General features: G+C 41.7%; 1 protein-coding gene across 1 annotated transcript in view; it reads right to left on the bottom strand.

The window, feature by feature from the left end:
* ZWILCH (zwilch kinetochore protein) overlaps positions 1–22,708 on the bottom strand; it is a 1,326,642-nt gene that overhangs the window by 171,368 nt on the left and 1,132,566 nt on the right. The window lies entirely within an intron of this gene.

The following is a 22,708-nucleotide window of genomic DNA, read 5'->3' as shown; positions in this document are numbered from 1 at the left end:
GGTAGATTTATGGATTGATTTATATTGGTTTCTGATGCTATTTTGGGAAGGAAGGAGGGATTGGTCCTGAGGTACACTCTGTCCGGATGAAAGATCAAGTAAGGAGGTTTCACAGAAAGAGCTTGAAGCTCTGAAACTCTTTTCGCTGAAGTAATGGCTACAAGGAATGCTGTTTTCCAGGACAAGTATTTGAGATCCACTGAAGCGGCAGGTTCAAATGGTGGAGCAGTCAGGGCTTGAAGAACTAGTGAAAGATCCCAAGGGGGTACGGCTTCTTTTATAGGGGGTCTAAGCAAAAAAGTGCCCTTGAGAAAGGTTTTACACAATTTGGCCGACATCAAGGGCCCTGTGTCATGTCCCACATGGTAATGGGAGATGGCAGCCAATTGTACTTTGACAGTTGAGCAACTAGCGCCTTCCTGAAAAAGTTCAGTTAGGAAGTCTAGTATGGATGGAAGAGGAGCCGTAAAGGGATCTAGATTATGATGCTCCGCCCAGACGGAGAAACGTTTCCATTTACTGCGGTACACTTTCCTGGTGGAAGGTTTATGCGCTGCCACGAGGATGGCTTTGACTGGTGAAGAGATACCGGGAGTCCTAACTAGGAGTGGAACTGGAGCAACCAAGCTGTCAGGCTTCAGACTGTCCCGATTTGGGGTCGGTAAGCCCGACGGATGGAAGATTAGATCCGGACTGGGATCCAGAATCCAGGGGGGATTCACTAGGTGAGACCACAAGTAAGGGAACCAAATTTGCCGAGGCTAGAATGGGGCAATGAGGATCATCCTGCTCCCCAACCGTGAGCCTTTCTGTAAGAGCTGCAGCATCACGGGTAGAGGAGGATAGGCATAAAGTAGACCGGGGCGGCCAAGCATGCACCAGAGCGTCTCTTGGAGTTTCTCCTGGAGGGGGAATTAGAGCGAAGAAATTGTCGCATTTGGTGCTTGAGGGAGAGGCAAAAAGATCGCAGCAGGGTTGCCCCCATATTGCGAATATCTGCTTCGCTACTAGTGGGTTGAGAAACCACTCTTAAGGGGTAAGAAGGGTGCGGCTGAGTTTGTCCGCTAGGATGTTGGCCCGCCCCGGAATGTGCGTTGCAATAAGAAAGTAGTTGGTGGAAATCGCCCATTTCCACACTCTCATGGCTTCGCGGCATAGAGGGTAGGACCTGGTTCCCCCCTGTTTGTTGATGTACCAGACAACAGACATGTTGTCCGACTGAATTGCAATAGTTCCTACGGGGAGGAGATTCTGAAGTGCTTGCAACGCGTACAGCACCGCTCTCATCTCCAGAACGTTGATATGCAGGGAGGTCTCTGTATTGTTCCACGTGCCTTGGACAGTCCTGCCTGAATAATGCCCCCCCCACCCGAGGCGGGAGGCGTCCGTGGTCACCGTGGCGAGAGGGGGAGAGGTGCAGAAGGGTCGGCCCCGTATGGAGATCCGGAGCATGAAGCCACCATAATAGGGCCCTCCTGCAAGCCTTGCTGATAGCGATGGGGTGATGGAGAGGAAAGGACCACTGTACTAAAAGGGTCCACTGCAGTACCCTCATGTTCAGACGGGCGCATGGAAGGAGCGTTATCGCCCTCAGGACCAATTCCGCCGGTGGTGCTTCTGACTGGATGATGGCCCGCACATGAAGTTGCAAATTCCGTAGTCGTTCCGACGTCAGGAAGGCTCGTAGATCTCTGGTGTATATTCTGGCTCCTATAAATTCTATGACTTGTGTCGGGGCCAGAAAAGATTTGTCGGCATTGATGGTGATGCCTAATTGGGGGGCTAGGCGGAGAAAGAAATCTCTGGCTGAGCAAAGTAGATGCCTTGTTGGGGCGGTCAGGAGCCAGTCGTCCAGGTACGGGAAGACCTGCATTCCCCTGGAGTCTCAGCTGGGCCGCTATCACTGCTAACACCTTGGTGAACACCCTGGGGGCTGTGGTGAGGCCAAAGGGAAGGACCCTGAACTGGTAGTGACTGGCTCCCAGCCGGAAGCGGAGGAACCTCCTGGATCGTCTGTCCATTAGAATGTGGTAGTACGCATCCTTGAGGTCTACAGAGCACATCCAATCGTTCTCCCTTAGAAGGGGAAGAATAGATTGAAGAGTGACCATTCGGAATTTTTCCTTGGTTACCGACAGGTTCAAACGGGACAGGTCTAGAATTGGTCTCAAGTCCCCCGTCTTTTTTGGCACCAAAAAGAACCTGGTGTAGAACCCTAATCCGAGCTGGTCTTGGGGGATGGGCTGGATGGCTCTTTTTTCTAGTAGCTGCTGAATCTCTGTGGCTGCAGCCTCCCTCTGATCGGGTGGTACATTGGGGAGGTTCTTGAATTTGGGGACATGAAGTAATGGAATTTTGTATCCTCTGGATATAATTCGAAGCACCAAGCAGTCTGTCGTGATGGACTCCCATGCTGCTAGGTGCCCTGAGAAGCGTCCCCCGACTGCCTCCAGAGTGGAACAGCCGGGCAACCCTTCAGGGCTGCTGCGTGGGATGGTCAGAGAAAGGTTCTCTGGACCCAAAGTTCCTCGGAGCCCCTCTGCCCCTGAGGCGGCGTCCTCCCTGTCCTCCTCTGCCACGGAAGGACTGGTTGTCCAGAGCGGGTTGGGAGTGTTGCGATTTCCGGAACCACATCTTCTTCTGACCCTTTTGGTTCTTCAAAAAGGACCGCTGGGGAGCAGAGAAGCGGACTCCGACGGCAGACAACGTCTCCCCGTCCTTCTCGCTCTGGACTAGTGTCTCGTGAACCGTTCTGCCAAACAGGGCATAACCATCGAAAGGAGCGTTCACAAAGGACGCTTTAAAAGGCTTTGCAAAGTCACAATGATGGAGCCAGGCCTGACGTCTCATGACTAGGCCTGCTCCGCTAGCTCTAGCGGCTCCCTCGGTGGCGTGGGACAATAGCCGCATAGAGGTATTTGAAATAGATCTCAGAGTGGCCATTCGGGTGGAGTACAATTGTTTGTCCTCCGCCGACATGCGACATGGACTCAGGGGGGGAGGCAGCGTATTCTTTGATAAGATCCCGCTGCATCCTGATGACGTGTGCCATATAGTTCAGAGACCTTACCGAAAAGATCACTGAACTAAAAACTCGCTTCCCTAAGTGATCCATCGAGCGGGACTCCTTGCTTGGTGGATGGACTGAGGGGCTCTCCTGAGCTAGTTCCCTCTTCGTGGCTGCCGCCAACATGGCATCTACGGGGGGACCCTTGCTCCAGTGTGACTGGTCTGCGGGGGAGCTCAGTATCCTGTCCGGGCGTTTGGGGATTGGCTCCATGGTGTCTGGGTCTTCCATGCCCTGGTGGTAATAAGGTCCACCAGGGGGTCGGCCGGAGGGGACACCCAAGAGGTAGACGGGCCTGCTTCAAATGCCTCCAGAAACACGGACTCGTTGGAGGAAGCCTTGGGGGCAGACCACCCACCTCTGATCCTAAGCATTTCCATGATGTCTCCAAAGGAGAAATCCTCAGGGGGTGATCTTGGGGAGCCTTCCCCTTCATCCAAGTCCGTGTCCTCAGTTAAGGACTCAGGGGAGTCCACGTGCCTCCTCTTGCACTTGTGCTTGCGAGGCACTTCCTCGGGGGGGGGGGGGCTGTCCGAGGTCGTCTCGCCAGCAACATCTTGTTCCAATGGAACAACCTGGGACATTGAAGCAGGCTGTCCCTGAGGCCGGGTGATGAAAGCCTGGCCCAGCAGGGAGGGAGTGCAGGGTGGAGCCGAGACAAGGGCCGGGGGTCCGGATGCTCTCGACAGAGCCCTCTCCACCACATCGAAGGCCGAGGGGGAACCGCTCTCCCTGGGCTCCGAGAGCCGACTCCCACTCGGATCCGATGAAGGGATCGGAGCCGGCGCACAGATCATCGGATCCGAAGGACCAGTGTGCTCCGACCTGGACGGAGCCGAAGGCACACTGAATCCCGCGGATCCGAAGCTTGGCCCACGGCTCCGAGAGGTCGGATCCGACAGACTCGAGGACAGGGTCGGATCCGAAGTACCAAGAACTGTCGGCGCCGACCAACCCCTGGCTCCGACGCTGCCTGGCTCCGAACGCTCCGAACCCGGGTAGCGGGTCGGAGAAGGAGCAAAAAAGGTGTCGAGCTCCCCCCCGAAGAGGGGGGAGGCAAGAACACTCCCATCTGCAGCTGGGCCTGGATGAACCTTCGCATCATCAGGTCCAAGTCTGCATCTGACATACTGAAAGTTGATCTCGATGAGGCCACCGAGGCAGGCCTGGAATGCCGCCTCGATGACCTCGATGGAGATTAGGCCTCCTCCTTGGGCCCTGGGGAGAAGCAAGGAGATCGGAGCAAAGGAGGAGGAGACCTAGAAGCTCGGCCCGCCGCTTGTGGTGCTTCTCCCTCCATTTCTCCCTCCTAGCCTCCCTGTCCTCCGGCGCTTTAGCGGGAGTTTGAGTCCCGGCCGGAAGGGGGGCAGGAGTGGCAATGACCACAGCCTGTGGTAGTGCCACGGGAGCAGCGGAGGCCGGAGCCGAATCCGGGGGCAAAAGTCCCGCCAGGACCAGCTTCGACCTCCGCTCTTTCAGTGCCCTGGGGTTGAACGCTGCACAAATGGTACAGCCTGAGGAGAGGTGTTCAACCCCAAGGCACCGAACGCACAGAAAGTGGCCATCAGCCGGGGAGAGCTTATGGCCATACTCGGTACATTTTGAAAAAATGGCTTTTGGGGCCTCAGCCATACTTGAAGAAAAAATGCTACACAAACACACAGGCCCCAAAACACAAACACACACTCACTAACGACCAGCGAAGGGAGGGAAAAAACTATATAAAAAAATACAAAATACAGGGAACCTGACTCTTGCACACTTTTTAAAGTTAACGATAGAGGAAAGTTGAATAAAATTACACTTAACTGACAAATTCGCTAAGAGCTCAAAAGAATCCAGCCATCCACAAGCGCGGCAAACTAGATCTGAGGTCATGGAGGATTGGCAGGGGATTATGGGTGAGAGGAGGAGCTAGGAGCTCGGATCCATTAGCTATGAAACAAGTTGACGGCTCGGATACGATATCGGATCCAAGACCCACAGGTTGCTAACAAATGAAGTCCCTACTTCAGATACAATGTTCAGGAGAAGTGAGGTTTAAGGGAAGGCAAGAATTCAGCAATTTATGTAATGTTGGACTAAATCAGAGTTGCTGTACAGAACAAAAACATATATGCAATTTATAATGTACATAAACGAAAAAAAAATGTTAACATGGTTTATTTCCTTTTCTATCAAATGAACATGTGCCTATCTCTTAAGTGATAATTACATAAAGGCATTAAAGAGGAAGGGGTGTGCATGAGCTGTGAAGGCCTGAAATGGACCACTCTCGATAAGCAAAGGTAGGAAGGACAAATCTAGAGACCCACTTACCAAGAGGTACCTGATCCAAGTCTGGAGCTCATTAAGATAAGGGGGAAGAGCAGGAGTGAGCAATATTCTCTGCATAAAATGCAATCCTCAATAGGTGAGGGATATAAAAGGGAAGACGCACCCAAATCAGTAGAATCTCACTTAACCTAAGCATCCAACCTCTATACAAGATTAAAGGGTCTTCAGAAGAAGGTTACAAATATCCCTCCTCCTGTATTTCATTCATTAGTACTGCTAAGATTAAAGTTACCTATAGGAAGAGTCAGATCTGCAGTGAGCCAGACTACTTCCTTCCTCCCAGGATGAGCAAGATGGTGTTGGCCATTTACTTAAACCCTCTCCTGACCAGCTCTTGAAGCTTCCCAGGTCATTAACTAAGCGTGGTTTTGTCTAGGAAATAGTGTAGTGTATTCTAAGCCAGAGACTTGGGTCTTTTTCCTTTTTTTTAATTAATAACCTAAGTCCACTAATATTACAATGTCAGCATAGACACAGATTTCCAGAAATTAGTGGTCCTGTAAAATTCACAGAAAAAAAAGACCACCACCACATAAACACAGTCATCCACATAAGTACACATTTTTCCCCAGAAAATTACTTTACAACTGCCTAAATATTAAAATAAACATGAATACAACAGAATAAGTCCCACAGCACAAAATGTCAGGTTGCTGCTAGAAAGCAGTTCCTAGAGAGAGGGGGGAGTGATATACAGCTATTTCTACCAAAACTAGTGTAAACAGTAAACATATAATAAAATAATTTGTGTGGAAGGGTTCTCCAAAAAAGGTCTTGTCTATCTGACAGGAAGTCTTGGCTGACTGTTTTTCTAGAGAAACACCAGACAGGCATCTGCACAAAGTAGCAAAAACGTACTCAAGATTTTCATTCACTCAAAAGAGATTAGCCAATAGGCAACCAGAGGTGTGTGTGTGTGTGTGTGTGTGTGTGTGTGTGTGTGTGTGGTTTGGGGTGGTTACAGTTTTGGGATTCTGGTTGTATTCTTAGCAGGATACAACCCTTAAGCTACTGCAGCAGTGAAAATTATGAATATTCTACTGCCTACCCTTAGAAAATAAAAAAAAATCCTATGTCATGCACAATAAACAATCCCCTTACTTAATCTTGCAATAGGTGGAAGATCATTTTCTAAAACTGCTCCGTCACTGGGATGCACAACCACAGAATAAAAATACCAACGAATGCTCTCCACTTTAGAAAGCACCTCAAGGATTATGTAATAGAAACTAAAAATGATGAAACCAATTGCCCACACAGTCCAACCGACAAACAAAAAAAAGGGCAAAGGTAGAGAGAAAGAGGCGCGACTCGTTTGTAGCATGTACCACTCTTTAATTCCACAAAAAAAATCACAAGACTCCAAAACACATTAACGCTTTTCCAAAACACCCTGCGTTTTAGTTTCGAATGACTTCTTCAGATGAACAACAGAATGCATATCTACAACACACCCTTCCTTATATATCATTTAAATTAATTACCTAATTAATCAATAAAACAATTAGATAATTTAATTTAACAAATACTTCCACAAAATAACATACAATACATAAACCTTAACATATAAGAAAAAACACACTATAAAATCCATACATCCATCTTACTCATAACCTTGTTCTTAAAACCTACATTTTAATATATTTAATATTGTTATACAATAAATATACCTTTAAAATACATATTAAAATACTTTATAGAATAGTCATAGACTTTTGATGTTTGTGACTAATAGCGCCATCTAGTGTGTAAATCTAATATTGCACAAGATGGAATACAAAAAAGTAATACAATTTATAAAAGTGGTTTAGATGCACACACAAATTCATAAGAGACAATAAACCTTTTGTAAAACTAATTCAGACCATATAAATAACTAAAGTTTTGCTGCTCTCATCTTTAGCACTGGGGCAAGGGAAACTGTATCGTTCAGACCTGGAGGTTTGTTAGCTTCCAAAAATAATTGCCACAATAATTCTTTGTATTCTATAGAGGTTTCCCATAGGCCACCCCTTATGTCCTTTTCCACCACTTCTAAGATAAAGAAGCTAAAATTTGCTTCCTGGCAACATTTTGTTATGTCTATAAAGTGCATTATTTGTGCATTTAGTCCTAATTTCATAATTATGCTCATATATTCTATTTTTCCTCAGCTCGGACCTTGAAAGTATATTTGTACTCCCCCTAAAATGTACTTATCGAAGGGGGAAGAACTTAAAGACTATTCTGGAGGGTAAAAATGGAATGAATTCAGTTAGAGAAGGAAAAGTAGGAACTTTTAAGTGTGGACGATGTTCACAGTGCTCATATATTTGTACAAGGGAGACTATTTATATTAATAGTAGGGACTTTCGGATTCAGAGTAAATATTTCGCGAATTGTGAAACTAGTGGGATAGTGTATGTAGGGTTGTGCGACCACTGTGATGCATTTTATGCAGGTAAATCAGAAAGAAAACTGAAAAATAGAATATATGAGCATAATTATGAAATTAGGACTAAATGCACAAATAATGCACTTTATAGACATAAAAGATGTTGCCAGGAAGCAAATTTTAGCTTCTTTGTCTTAGAAGTGGTGGAAAAGGACTTAAGGGGTGGCCTATGGGAAACCTCTATAGAATACAAAGAATTATTGTGGCAATTATTTTTGGAAGCTAACAAACCTCCAGGTCTGAACGATACAGTTTCCCTTGCCCCAGTGCTAAAGATGAGAGCTGCAAAACTTTGGTTATTTTTATGGTCTGAATTAGTTTTGCAAAAGGTTTATTGTCTCTTATGAATTCGTGTGCGCATCTAAACCACTTTTATAAATTGTATTACTTTTTTGTATTCCATCTTGTGCAATATTAGATTTACACACTAGATGGCGCTATTAGTCACAAACATCAAAAGTCTATGACTATTCTATAAAGTATTTTAATATGTATTTTAAAGGTATATTTATTGTATAACAATATTAAATATATTATAATGTAGGTTTTAAGGACAAGGTTATGAGCAAGATGGATGTATGGATTTTTTAGTGCGTTTTTTCTTATATGTTAAGGTTTATGTATTGTATGTTATTTTGTGGAAGTATTTGTTAAATTAAATTATCTAATTGTTTTATTGATTAATTTAGGTAATTAATTTAAATGATATATAAGGAAGGGTGTGTTGTAGATATGCATTCTGTTGTTCATCTGAAGAAGTCATTCGAAGCGAAACGCAGGGTGTTTTGGAAAAGCGTTAATGTGTTTTGGAGTCTTGTGAGTTTTTTGTGGAATAAAAGAGTGGTACGTGCTACAAACGAGTCGAGCCTCTTTCTCTCTACCTTTACCTTTTATTATGTAATAGAAACATGCTACCATGACTGCAATTAAACTACACTTCCATATATCCAGTTATGTAAACATTATTTTGTAAATATTTTCATACATGACTGTTATGTACTTCCCTAAATGGTCAATGCAAGATTTAACTTTGAATTTATATTAAGCAAATGTATTGGAAATGACAAGCATTTGTAAAATCAATCTTCTGTTTAATGTTTTTTCTTGTAAATAAAGCTACTGCCTAATGGCTCAGGCTGTAACTGGAAAGGGTCCTTGGACTGGCTCACCTACTTAGTTAAATGTAAACAAAATAAAACAAGTCCTTGGATGGGCTGAATCCTACACAATTATCACAGAGTTGAATGAACAAGGTTCAGAAAGCTAAATCCATTAGCAGAGCTGAAGAAAAAAAATCATCTCCCGAGTACTGACTGAGGTAATGCTCTGTGAAGGTGTGCAGTGAATACCAAGCAGCTGAGACACAAATATATGCAATGGAAACATTCCTGAAACAAGCAGTACAGGCAACCACTCTACCAATGAACTGGACTTTGACTGGTTCATTTACTAGCAGGTGACTTACCACCTAATTGTGGGGGGGCAATTCATAATCCACATGGAACCAATTTGCGTCACAGATGCAAGCACCATCCCTTCATAACACACAAGAAAACACACAGCTAGTTAAATCTTTTTTCAGGTTACACCCTACTTCAGCTAAAAACTAAACATTCAGGGTGTAAATGGTTCTACCTGTTCTGGCTTTCCCCACCGCAGAGAAAGTAGGGAAGTGCATGAAATGGTTCAAAAACATTTTGAGAAGAAATGGGGTTTGTCCAGGAGAACATCTGATATTGGTGGAAGACCAGATATAGTTCCACACAGAAAAGCATGAATCTCTAAGATCTCACCTGCAGCAGTGATGGATACTAGACAGACATTTCTAAGAACTTCAACGTTACAGAGATAGCAAGTTGAAATTCAAACTGCAAATGTCAAAGCCCGTCTATTTTGAAGTCAAGTCCAATGGAGGGTTTGCCAAAAGAGGATAGATATCCAGGACTGCTTTTAATGGACTAGTGGTGGGTGCTGCTCTACCTAAATTGAGAAAAGCTTCCATTTAAAAGGATAGGACTTCAGAAAGGAGGAGGGGAGGGCTTCTTGACAGCCTTAATAAACTTATGAGATCCCACAATAGCAAATTAAGCAGGACCAGGAGATCTCCAGTAGAGGCTGGACACTGAGCCAAAAGTAGCTATATACCTGGACATCTTTAGCTATGCCCATGAGAGTTTATTGTGCTGCTAGAGATCTGAATTCTCAAACTACACCATTTTCTGCCATCAAGGTAAATCAGAATGAATTCTGTTTCTTCTCTGAACTCTTTTATGAGGTGTAATGTATGGTAATGAAAAAAAGGCATTTGAGAATCTCCTGAGCCCTACTTCTGCCTTCCACTTGCTCTGCTGTGCAGAGGAGAAATTGGAGTAGACATCATTCTCCATAACAGCAAATGGGTCAATCTCTGCAGAGTCACACACAGAGAAAAGGGGTTTACTATGTTATACTAAAAAGCCAGAGCTCTAAAGCTTAACAAATCACACACAATTATCTCACTACCTTATTTATACAGTCTCGCTCCAAGTTTATTCCATCTTAGAGAAAGAATGATCTTTCTTAAACCGTTTAAACCTTAAAGGGCCAATCCCAGGGATTTTTTGTTTTGATTCAGCCTTTGTTTACATTTCAGGTTTGCCTTTCTGACCATGCTCACCTTTGGCTGAGGGGGTGGGGGAAGAGTGCCTGAAGGAAGTTTCAAAGCTGTTAGCCTAATTCCATCTCAAATTGTATTTGTACTGACAACAGCTCACCATGCGAGTCATTCATTAGTTTAATCTGTGGATTTTACCCATTGAGAAAAGTAGCCTTTCAGGCATTTTATGACCTGACTGCTGCTACTACTCTAGAAAGCATATCAGTAATGCAAGGCTTTTAAAACATTAGTAAACGTAGTTCTTTGTTTCTTTCATTTCATATTTTATTCTGTGCTGATTGTGAATCCTGGCCATCTACAATTTTATGACATGACTTCTGCCTATAGAAAGCATGCGAGTTAGGCAAACAGTAGTTGAAACCACATTTCTGTTTTTTCATGTTTTACTGTAATCTGATTTTTTGAATACTAGCCTGGTGTAGTGACTTTTTGACCTACTAGTAAATCCATAGAAAGCAAGTTTGTGACAGAACGTTGGAGCATTAGTAGACACACACTTCTGTTCCTTCTTCAGCTTCTAGTTTGATATCTGCTGATTTCTGAATACTACTAGGCAAATGGACATTTTTACGAGCAGGATGCTTGTACATCTGTAGAAACATGACTGATGCAAAATTTAAAAATTAGTATACACTAATGTCCCTTTTCCCTGGCACAGCTTTCTTTATTTTAAATATGAGCCAGGAGTTGAGGGCATAGTTCCCCAATCCAATGCAAGTCAGAGAGGGATACAAATCCAAAGATTAGTTTATCCTGGGAGCTGAAACAAGACTGGAACTGTGGATTTACAAGATATTTAAAAGTAAAATGACACTGGGTGAGAATGAAAGTGATGTGTCGAAGTGGGGGTGTCTTATGTCAGCTTAACTTGGACCCTAATTTTAAACACTGGGATTGTCCCTTTAAAGTACAACTAACATCTCTTTAAGCCTGTACACATGGCTACATTAAGCAGCCAGCAAATAATGGCTGACCAGTCACCTCAAGCAAATAAATGTCTATCAGCTCAAAATAAAACAAGTGAAAGCATGCCCCAGAAAAAGCTAGATCACATGCTTCCAAATATGCAGCACCAGGATGAACTGGGAGGAGGAGCATCTCAAAAAGTCTGCCAGCTTGATCACTTTCTTAGAAACAAACATAGTCATGTAAAGTAATGTCAGTCTCTGTCCACTGCCTGATAACATTTCCCTGTATGTTTAGACAAACTGGTGTCCATCTGTAATTTTCTGTGACAACCATGTGTGCTTATAGCTATTTCGCTTATTAGCCAGGGTTAAACTTAGAAATGGGAGGTTCCTAATGTGATAATGTGGGCTGGTGGCAGTCTATTACCTTGAGCCAGGACAGAAGGCTGCAGAGCTACAGATTACCACCAGCTTTCCCTATAAATTAATACATTAATTTGTGTGTTTATAAGTGTTTTTCTTGGTTTTTTTATTTGTATGTTTAGTATTCTCAAGCTCCTTTAAACTTTTCAGTCTCTTAATGCTCCTGTACTGCAACTTCCCTGCGATCGAGTTTGCTTCATCAGTACTGAAAGAGAGGGATGATTGAAGAAGAGCATCAAGGCAGTTTTCCAGGTCCTCTGAAAAAGGAGAATTTGGAAGGGGGGGTGTTGTATTACAAAAATATGGACGAAAGGATCCAGTGTTATGGAAAACAAACATACAGTCCACACAACTGATCGGTTGTTCTGCCTGAATGAGGAAATGTCACTTAAGGAGGTTTTTCTCCAAGGCCATCAGGCCAAGAAGACTGCTCGACGCTTCTGCTTGCTAATGCGGTGGCCCTTTTCAGGGACAAACCAGATCCTTAGTATCAGGAAGCCTAGGTGAGTCCTTAACTTAAAGGAAATCATTTGTTGCAAAAATCTCTGACTGGTATGCCTGTAGGCAAAGGAAGGTCAAGCAAAATATCAGTGGTACATGCCCATCAACTCCAGGATTCAGAAAGGAAAAAAAGTCATGACAACAGAAGGTGGTCTGCAATCTCATGATGGTTCAGTAGTCAACGGTGCTACAAATATTCTCAGTTATCCAAAGTCTGTTCTTGGCAACTAAAACTAAATCCTCTGCATAAGTTAGCATTAATGGTACCTTTATCTCTTCCATAACTTCCCATCCACAGTCCTCTAACCTTGATCTACATTGTTTGTACAAATGCACTTATTATTGTCAAAAACAACCACATGTTCAATGAAAAACCCAGCTTTACCCCTCTTCACCGTCTCATCTATTTTTCTACCCATCCATTCAACATCAGATAAACAATTTTCATAAACTGTGCTTACTATCCTTATTTTTTCTTTTACATGTATTCTTTCAAAATGTTTAATACTTCAAGATAAATATCAAATGGTTTAACCACATCACATACCATTTTTCCTGATATCCCCCCTTTATCTATACACTCAACCACTTATTTTCCCTTTAAACCCCATACACCCCATGGTCCAGTTCTTTCATGGCATCTTTAATTCTTTTCTGAATAATCTTCATAAATACTTTATAGTCAGCATTTCCCAACATAATAGGTCCCCAGTTTATTTCTTCCCTTTCCCAATTTTTCATATAAATTTTATAACCCCCTTACAAATCTCTTCTTTTATATCATTCTCCATCCATTCAATATTTCCAGAAAAAAAAATCCCCTTTCATGAACCGACATTCCTTTATAAAACTATATACTGAAATCCAGCTGATGAGGATTCTTCTTTACCTTCATTTATAGCATTCTCAAACTATTCCATGGGATTCTTTTCTTTTTCTACTTCTTCCACTGCCTCCTTTTTCATCTTATTTTCCATACACCTCCGCTTACATTATCTTTGTCATACATATTCTGTACATACATTTCAACTACATCCATAATTTCTTGTTTATATTTTAACTATCCTTTTTGCCTTTCATTCCATTCATTTTCTCTATCAATCTCTTACCTAAAAATAGGGACACGTTTTAATTCCTTTTACATTATACTTTTGTCTACATATTTTTATATAATTTATTTTCTTCTACTTCAAGACTTCCCGTTTCTTTCTCCAGCATTATTTCTGCTTGTCATTTTTTTCCTTCTGATATTGCTCCCTTTCTAATTTTAGGCATATATTTTAAACTTTTCTTTAAACACCATCAACCACGTTGTCAAACTGCCATAAAACGGCTTCATCATTGTATTATCTTTGCACAATTGCTCTCTTTCTTTTTACGACCTTTCACTCCGGCAGTTTTTCGTTAGTCTTTGTAACCCTTTTTCTCCTTTTATTATATTCTCCCTCTCTCTTATTATTGCCCATACAGCCCTATGATCTGAAAACTTTGCATCTCTAATTCAATCCTTTATTTCTTTCACGTCATCTGTAACATATAATCAAGCTGTTTTAAGTAGCCCCCTCTTATAAGTATATTCGTCGCTACCTTTTCTTAATCTACCGTTTTCTACCCCTCATCATTTTTACATCTTGTGCTATTTTCCCTTTCTTCATTCTTAAATTATAATTCAAGTCTCCTACCACAATTATAGACATTTACTAGAACATAATGTTGAATTTCCTCAGTTGTTTTAATTTACATTGTATATGCATATACTACTATTATAAACACCTTCTGACCCTTTTTACATCACACACAAACCACCCTTGCCACCACCACCACTATTATTTCTAATACTTGAATCTCATTTTTGGTAATATTGCAATACCCAAACATGCATCACTCTCTGTAGTCCACACTACTTTTCTTTTCCACATCATCTCAAATTCCACCCCTTTTCTTTTATCTGTACATCTTACTTTGAGCAAACAAATTACCTCTGCAACTGTTTTTTTTACATCAAACAGTCATTCTTCCAACATCACTTTTCATGCTACTGACATGGAGTGATATTACACATATTCATCTTTTCCATTTTTTGCATTTTTTTAATTTCGTTTTTTCAGCGGCCTTTTTTCTCCTCCTCACCCTTGCCCAATAAAATCTTCCACCTTTTTTGGGACTCAGAACTCACATTTCCCTCTTCTTCCTCAGTTTCTAATACACTAAACTGGCTTTCCATCTCTATATATTTTTAATTTATTAGTTTCTGACTTCATCTAGTGCATCTATTTCTAAATTTCTACCATGCAGTTCCTCAACCCCAGCCTCATTCGTTCATCATTCTCTTCCACCAGTCCTTGCATAAAACCTTATTCTTTCCTCTCATTTTTCTCATTTTGCCTTTCTTCATTAACATGTAGACAATCAAACCAAAACTACTCTTCACTTCTACACTTCTAACATTGTGGCTTATAATTTTTTCTGGAACGTCCACACTCCCTGCTCTGCCATACCTTCTTTTTGTACAATCCTGCATTAAATGTCATTCATCCCCACAGGAAAATTTTTTTAGCTGCCCCAGTAATTAACCCCCCCCCCCCGTATTATCACATTAAGCACATGCTGCAACTTATTTTCTATTTTTAAAATACATAAACTTCTCACTCACACTTAATAGTTTTACTGTCATCCACAGCTTTTCTTATTATATGCATTCTGACAGCTTTACAGTAATCCACAACTTTTTAATACTATATAGATAGGTTCATAGATGGGTACTAAGCTACTGGCCCTAGGGCCTATATAAGCCTAGCCAAAAAGGTACCCTGGCTTTCGCCACCCAAAAAAAATATTTTCCTGTGCCCCTGTTGAGCAGCGACACAGAAGTGATCCCCGGGGTGAATTTCCTATTTCCCATCCAATCATCAAGATTTTTCTTGAAGAGTGTTAATGAGGAGCTTTGTTTGACATAGATAGGTAGTTTGCTCCAGAGTATGGGAAGTCTCTGGGACAGGAATCTATCCCTCCAGCACGTTCTGTTTATTGCGTTGACAAGGTTTAGGTCCCCAGAGCGTGCAGCTCGGAAGGATTGGGATTTCTTTTAAGTGGAGCATGTCCAACAGCTCTGGGTTTGACACAGCTTTGTATATTAGGCAGAGATCACCTCTGAGTAGGCGATATGCAACAGAGTAAAGCTGGAGTTTTTTGAGATGGTCTGTGTAGGGCATCAGTTTGAGGCCAATAATCCTCTTTGTGAGGTACTTCTGCGGCCTTTCCAGTTGTTGTAGATGTCTGGTGAGGTACATACCAAAAGGGGAGTTGTACTCTATAATAGGTCTAATGAGTGATGCATACATGGGAACAATGACCTCTTTTTTCGTGGATGAGAAACCTTTTGTGATGAGGTGTTCCACATAGAAGGATTTCCTGACTATTGTGGCGATGTGATTATCAAAGGAGAGAATACTGTCCACCTGTGTCCCAAGGTCTCATCACACTTTCGGTGTTAAGTAGACTACCTTCTACGTGGTAGATCATGGGTACAGAGTTTTTACCAAAGGGGATGACCGTCCACTTTTTGGCACTGATCTTGAGGCCATGGCTTTGACACCAGGCATCTGTCTCAGTGAGGCCCTTTTGTAGGATGTCCACATCGTTAGGAGTTTCAATTATATCTCCTAGTTTGCAGTCATCTGCGAACTTCATTAAACAAAGACCTTCTGTGTTAGCCTGTACTTCAGAGTAGTAGATACCAAACAGGACAGGACCCAAAACTGAACCCTGTGGTACTCCACTTGTCACTGGCCTGAAGTCAGATTTTGAGTCTGCTACTTTCACAGTCAGCAAGTCAGTTGGGAAGCCATCTTGCGATATAGGGATTTATACCTACTTTAATGAGTTTATCTATAATTCCAGAGTGGAGGATGGTGTTGAAAGCCTTGGCAAAATCTAGATAGGCTGTGTGAACCACCTTACCCTCATCTATGGCTTTGGTGACTGCTTCAAAGAAGTCTATCAGGTTTAGGAGACATGATCTGCCTTTTACAAACCCAAACTGGGTGGAGTCCAGAGTTTGGAGATTACCAATGTCTTTGTTTATAAGTTCCATGATGATACGTTCCATGACCTTGCAGACCAGGCTCATCAGGCTAATGGGGGCGGTAGTTCCCAGGGTCCGTGGTGGCTCCCCTTTGTGGAGTGTGATAACTGTTGCTGAGCACCATTCAGTGGGCACAAAGCCTGAGGTGAGGCTATGATTGAACACGGTACTGATGTAAGCTTAGGAAAAACATTTTAGAGTCCCCTGCATGTCCAACAAATTCTGATAAAGTCCAATATTTCCAGATTTTAGTGTTCTTTCATACTTCACAAATATAATTATTGCATTGTAATATTAAGTTACTGGTTTTATCACTGCTCATCTCTGAAATCCTCTCTCTGCTTCACTCCCAATGTACTCTTGATTCTAGTCAACTCCTGTGCTCCTTTCCTTCTGTCCAACATTTTCCACTGAAAAATTTGAAAAGGTTTCACAGGCACAGTCCCTTTGTGGTCTTTATTACCAGAAGAACAAGAAGCAGAATCTCCTCCTGTTTCACAGCTTACTTTTTGTTGGATAAACTTTTGCATTTCCTCCTTAGCATGAACTTCATCAAAAAATGATTTTGTCCCACCAGGGAAGAATACCTTGAAGACAGCTGGGTACACAAGTTTGAATCTCACACCTGCATCTCGACATTCCCTGAACAGTGGAATAACTTTGCTCCTCTTCTGACTGGTGTTCAATGAGTAATCATTCTCTACAAACACCCTGCTGTCTCCCTCTTTTGGTACTTTGTACTTCTGCCACAGTTTTGTCAGAATCAACTCCTTCAGTTGATACGATTGCATCTTTCCTATTAAAGGTCTAGGCTGCTCTTTCTTATAGCCAGGTTTGAAGCATACACACGATGTGCCCTTTCAACTAACTCCTCCTGATGTGGAATACCAGTCCAGTTGTTTATTTGTGCTTTCATAAAATTAATGCAGTCTGTTCCTTCCAGCTTCTCTGGTATAGCTGAAGATCGCAGGCTTTCCTTACATGCTCTGTCCTCTAATTTTATTGTTGTTTGAAACATCTCTTCCTGAGCAGTCTTGTATTCAGACAGCCTTTTCTTCATTTTGACCTCTGATTTTTGGAGCTTTATCATCTCTCATCTGGATATCTGCTTAAATCTTCTTCCATTTTTTTCCAGCCTTTTGTTGTTTGTGTTGCTATACTCATCAGTGTTTTGTTTATTTTAATCAGGTCTACATGCAGTTGTCTTCTATCTTCCTGTAGGTGATTGGACAGCATGTCTGAAGGTTGCATTGCTTTTTGCTGAACAGCTGCAGGACTTTTCACAGTCAGTGTTTCTTCCTCACTTTTTGTAACTGATTTTTTTCAAGTCTTCTGTATTTCTTTATTCCTGGCATCCAGGCAGTGCACTTACTAGCCAGTTACTAAAATTTAGCCAAAAACACAAGTCTACTGGCATTCTCTGTTGAGTTTCTGTTTTCACACTGGGAGAGCAAGAAATAAGCTGTTATTCAATGTGCAGCCATCTTGGAAGTTCCTTAGGAAAAACATTCAATCCCTCTCTTCTGTCTCACTTGTTCTAAATTGTAACTGTTGTATTTTAACTGTACAGCTAAATTTTGATATAGTTCTTCCACGGAGACTAGTCCTTTTACACTCTAACATATATTTCTGCTAATTCATAGGTACGTACTAGGCAATCTGTCTGCAGATTTCAAGCCTAGGCAAAAAAAATTATTGAAATGTTCCTTCCAACCTCAAAGAGGGCAAGACAAAATAGACCAGGAGAGAATCTGCAACTGCTCATACTATTTTCTAGGTTTACCTTGAAGGTAGCAAAGGTACAACTCTGTTTACCTTGCAGTGAAGATTTATTCCAGAAGCGAGAGATACTTTGGGATATTAATCTATATCTCCATCTCATTTATTTGCTGATGAGGGTTTAGTTCCGTTAATGGGGTATCTTATGTACTATCAGTTTTGAGAAGGAATACAAGGTCAAATAAGTGTGGATCTTTCACGGCATGAAACGATAGACACAGATCCCAGTGGAAGATTCTTTAAGAGACTCAGTACAGAGAAATGGCTGCCAGTCTCTCCTTGTAACAAAGATTTCCCATTCATCAACATTTCTGCAAATTCAAATGCTCATAGGCAAGTACTTGGCAATTGGTCTGCAGATTGCTTCAAGCCTAGCCAAAAAAAACTTATTGCAAACTTCCCTCCAACCTCAAGGAGACCATAGGTCTTCCTCCCTTCTCTTCCAGTCAACCCCCCTTACACTTGTATTCCTTTTTCTAGTCAATTTCCTAGTCTCCCAACATCTGTAATTATTTTACCCTTCTCTCTCATAACAAACATCTTTAATTATTTTACCCCTCTCTCCCATGACCATGTACCAACCCCTTTCAAATAAACTCCCTCTCTGTTTCTCCTGCTTATTTATTGTAACACACATTACCTATCATAACCCCCTGCTCATGACTACGCCAACACCTACTCTCTCCCATATATTTACACTGATGTACATTCCTCTATCAACTTTTCCATTGCTCCCTCACTATTCTCTAACTGCATAACACACTTTCTCTCAGTAAAAATCCTACTTATTTCTCTACATTATAAAGTTAGACTTAAGTATGCTACAGTCTATCCTCTCACAAACTCCAAGATAATTTTCCTTTTTTAGCTTACTATACTCTGCCAACATTCACCCCAATCCCAGGCCACACACAAACTCCTCTAAACAAAGCTTTAATGACTCTGCCACCACTTCATCTCCTCCTACTCAACCCACCGTCTCATGCTCTACCTCCATTGACTCCACTAATCTCCCACCTTCCAAAAACTTAACTACAATCTCCCTCAATGTACAACGTATCACTAAGGTGGGCCATCTTCACTCCCTGATCACTCAAGATACTCCCGACATTCTTACCCTCTCAGAAACTTGGCTACAACCAGATATCTCTGTGTCCTTTCCCCAGGCTATACCTTCCGACTAGATTGTCACTCTAAAAAAGCGGGAGGTGCAGGCATTCTATACTCAGAACAACTCTCACTTTACCCTCTACCGAGCCCCCTCCTAACTTTTACCCTGCTGAAATCCTTATAGTTAACTGTAAACAAACACAAAAATCTCGCTATTGTTGTCATTTACATCCCCCCTTGAAAAAATATTCCTATCCTAGAACAATTTCTCTCTTGGACCTTTGATAACATCACCTACAAGACTATTATCCTGGGTGATGTTAATATTGACTGGACAACTATAAACTCCTCCTCTCCCCATACTTGCATTAACCTCTACTGCTTCTCTCAGCTCATTACGTTTCCCACTCGCTATAATAAACATTCCAACACTGGCACTATTCTTGACTGGATCCTCACCTCTAACCCAAACCTCTGCTTTCCTACTGTAATGATCACCCTCTTCACCCAAACCTACCTTAATACCATTAGCTCTCTGACTTCCACGCTGCAGCTGATGGCACTGATCGTTATTCTGGTACAACTGCCCCCCCCCCCCCCCCCCCCCACTGTGGTAAAATTCAAACTTCACTCTCTACCTTCCTCACTTTCATGGTCTTCTAATTCGCTCACATCCTTCTATGTATTCCTCAAGATATGTTCTGTATTAGTTCCATGTTCTTCTAATTTCTTTAATTACTGCTTTCCTTTTCTTTCCGATTTCTTAGGTACTTCCTGTTGATCCAAAATTGTGGTGGCACCTAGATTGTATGCAAATCTAATTAACTTTGTAGTGCATGTATTAAAGAAATAAATTGCATCAATAACTCAGTTACCTAAAAGAGGTGACTTCCATGGCTGAGTCTCACATAATGTGTGTATCCTTCGATGTGACATTTCTCAATATCAGGAGCCATTCATAGCATAACTATGGTGATGGCTATACAATATACTAAATTTGAGTCATATGGTAATTTGTCTGCAAAGAATTGATAATATCATCAAAATAATCACTTCAGGCATGACTCTGTAGAATTACCAGATTTACTATCACTACCAACACAGAATGGAGCCACTGCTGACAACCACCATCCAACAATTTTTTCTTTCTTTGCAAAGAAGCTCCATAATACTGCCTCAATGCCATATAAAGAAATTTCAGTGCATTTGATTTTTTCCTGTGAAAGACAAGGACAGTACTGCCCATGCATTATAATTGCATGAGAGGTATTATAACTGAAGATTCCAGTATGACTTCTTTTGACAGATTTCAAGGCAAAAAGACACAGACTAGGGGTCTGCTAATGTTAATCAATACTGAAATTTCTGGTAGCCAAAAATTTCACAGGCTATCGCATTTTCTCTTACTACAAAGAAATAAAGACTATTGATATTCTAGTACATGAGCTGTGTTTGTGGTTGCTCCCCTAGTTGTAGGACAAAGAAAGAGAGATTAAAGGCATCATCTAGAAAGGTTTCTCAACAGTTTCTGAAAGCTGTCTTTCTTTAGGTTGTAATCATATGAACACCATTACTAATAACAGAAGTAATTTGGAGACTGCTTTCATTAATGGCTGAGAAACGAGTAGGGCTAACAGAAAAAAGAAAGCCACAAGGCCAGGGAAGTACTGTCAGACTAAACGTTTATTTCTAACCAGAATTTTTCCTTCCTAGCTGTGTATAGCACCTGCAGATACCAACCTAGTGCACGATCCCACTCACTCAAAAGCTAGCAGTTTATTGACCTAAATATCAACTAATCCCCTTCCTCTCAAAAAAAAGGATGAAACATAAGTACGTGTGGGGCACACGTCTGTTTACTACATAGTTTCTGCTTGAATGGCAGGTCACTATAGCTGATGTTTTAGTCCTGCAAGAATGCCACAGTGTTTTTAATGTTTTCATAGGAAATGGATGCTGCTGCAAATGATGCAAGGTCATGTATTACCCCCCACCGTGTAGGTAATGCTTTCAAGGCAAGCTTCCCATTTTATTTCAAGACAGGGAGAAGGGTTACCCATCCATATACTCTGTTACACTACACTTCTGTCTCTTGCTCTCCATCTACTATACTCCCACAGCAATCTATCGCCAATGCAATCAAACTCGATCAAACCTTTCATCTGAATCTAAGCCCATCCTACTAACTCCTAAAACTAAACTTCACTGCACTAACTATGCATTCCCCATCCTAGCACCTAAACTATGGGACTCCATTCCACTCTCAGAGATGCTCAGATGTACTCTTGACTTCAGACAACAGCTTAGAACACTTCTTCACCCAAATAACATGCAGCTGCACTCACACAGGTCACGTTACATGAACCATGTAAGCTCTCTCAAACCCCATTTGTCCATATTTCATCCTTCCTTACCTCATCTTGGAAATCCTATCGCTTACTGGCTCTCATTCATCTTCCTTCACTCTTCCCCCTTTGCATCTCTCACACACCTCTCCTTTCTATCCCTCTTCCCTCTGTACGTCTCTCTCAGCTTTTCTCTGTCTTCTCCTCGTGGCATCCTTTCCATAACTCTTAAAAAGGAGCAACTATTCTCACTTGCCTCTTCTAATGTCTTCATACCTCTCTATATAACTATATGCTGCTATCCCTGTAGTACAACCTATAGGCAGTCTCCGTCATCATGGCTACATCTTATTGAAAAAGTTCTGGTAAGGATAATTCCTTTCTTCCATCCACATTTTTTTTTGACATTGCAAACTGCTTCTTAAACTAAATGTTGCAGTATATTTTTGTATCTGTAAATATGTGTTCTCTAGCATATCCTTGCATCTGTAAACATGTTTTGTTCATTTCCTATATGATCCTATTCACCCAGGCTGTTCCTGCAAATGGTCCACTGAGATCAGTGCACTGTCCTGGTAAACAAATAAATATACAGCAGAGAGAGATGCTGGTTTTTGCTAAAACTGACAAAGGATTATTAATTAGGATTTTATAGCTAAAAATTTAAAAAGGAAAGAGTGGACAAATGTATTTAGAAATACTGAAGAAAAAATGATGGAGAGTAGTGTTATTTTAACTCCATTAAGGGAAGACTCTAAAGTAAAAGTGAAGTCAAAATGATGTCATACTGAACAGAAGGCTTTGTGGAAAATGGTAATGTGCTGAAAAATAAATTATGGCTGTCCACACGGAGCCATTCTTGGGTAGAACAAATCTATTACTAACAACATGGAGTAACACAAAAAGTATTAGCACTACAGAGCTTATCAAAATATGAGCAAGAAAGTCTGTTCTACTTTTTTTTCAGCTTTTACCTCTAGTTGTCATTTTCACAACTAATCTGGTACTCTTGCAAGGACAGTAACAGCTGACTGATAAAAGAACAACAATTTTGTATCTTTACA

Source organism: Protopterus annectens, chromosome 7.part0 (assembly GCF_019279795.1).
Source record: "Protopterus annectens isolate FY-2018-M chromosome 7.part0, PAN1.0, whole genome shotgun sequence".
Lineage (NCBI taxonomy): Eukaryota > Metazoa > Chordata > Ceratodontiformes > Protopteridae > Protopterus > Protopterus annectens.
This window is presented reverse-complemented; position numbering and strand designations above follow the sequence as displayed.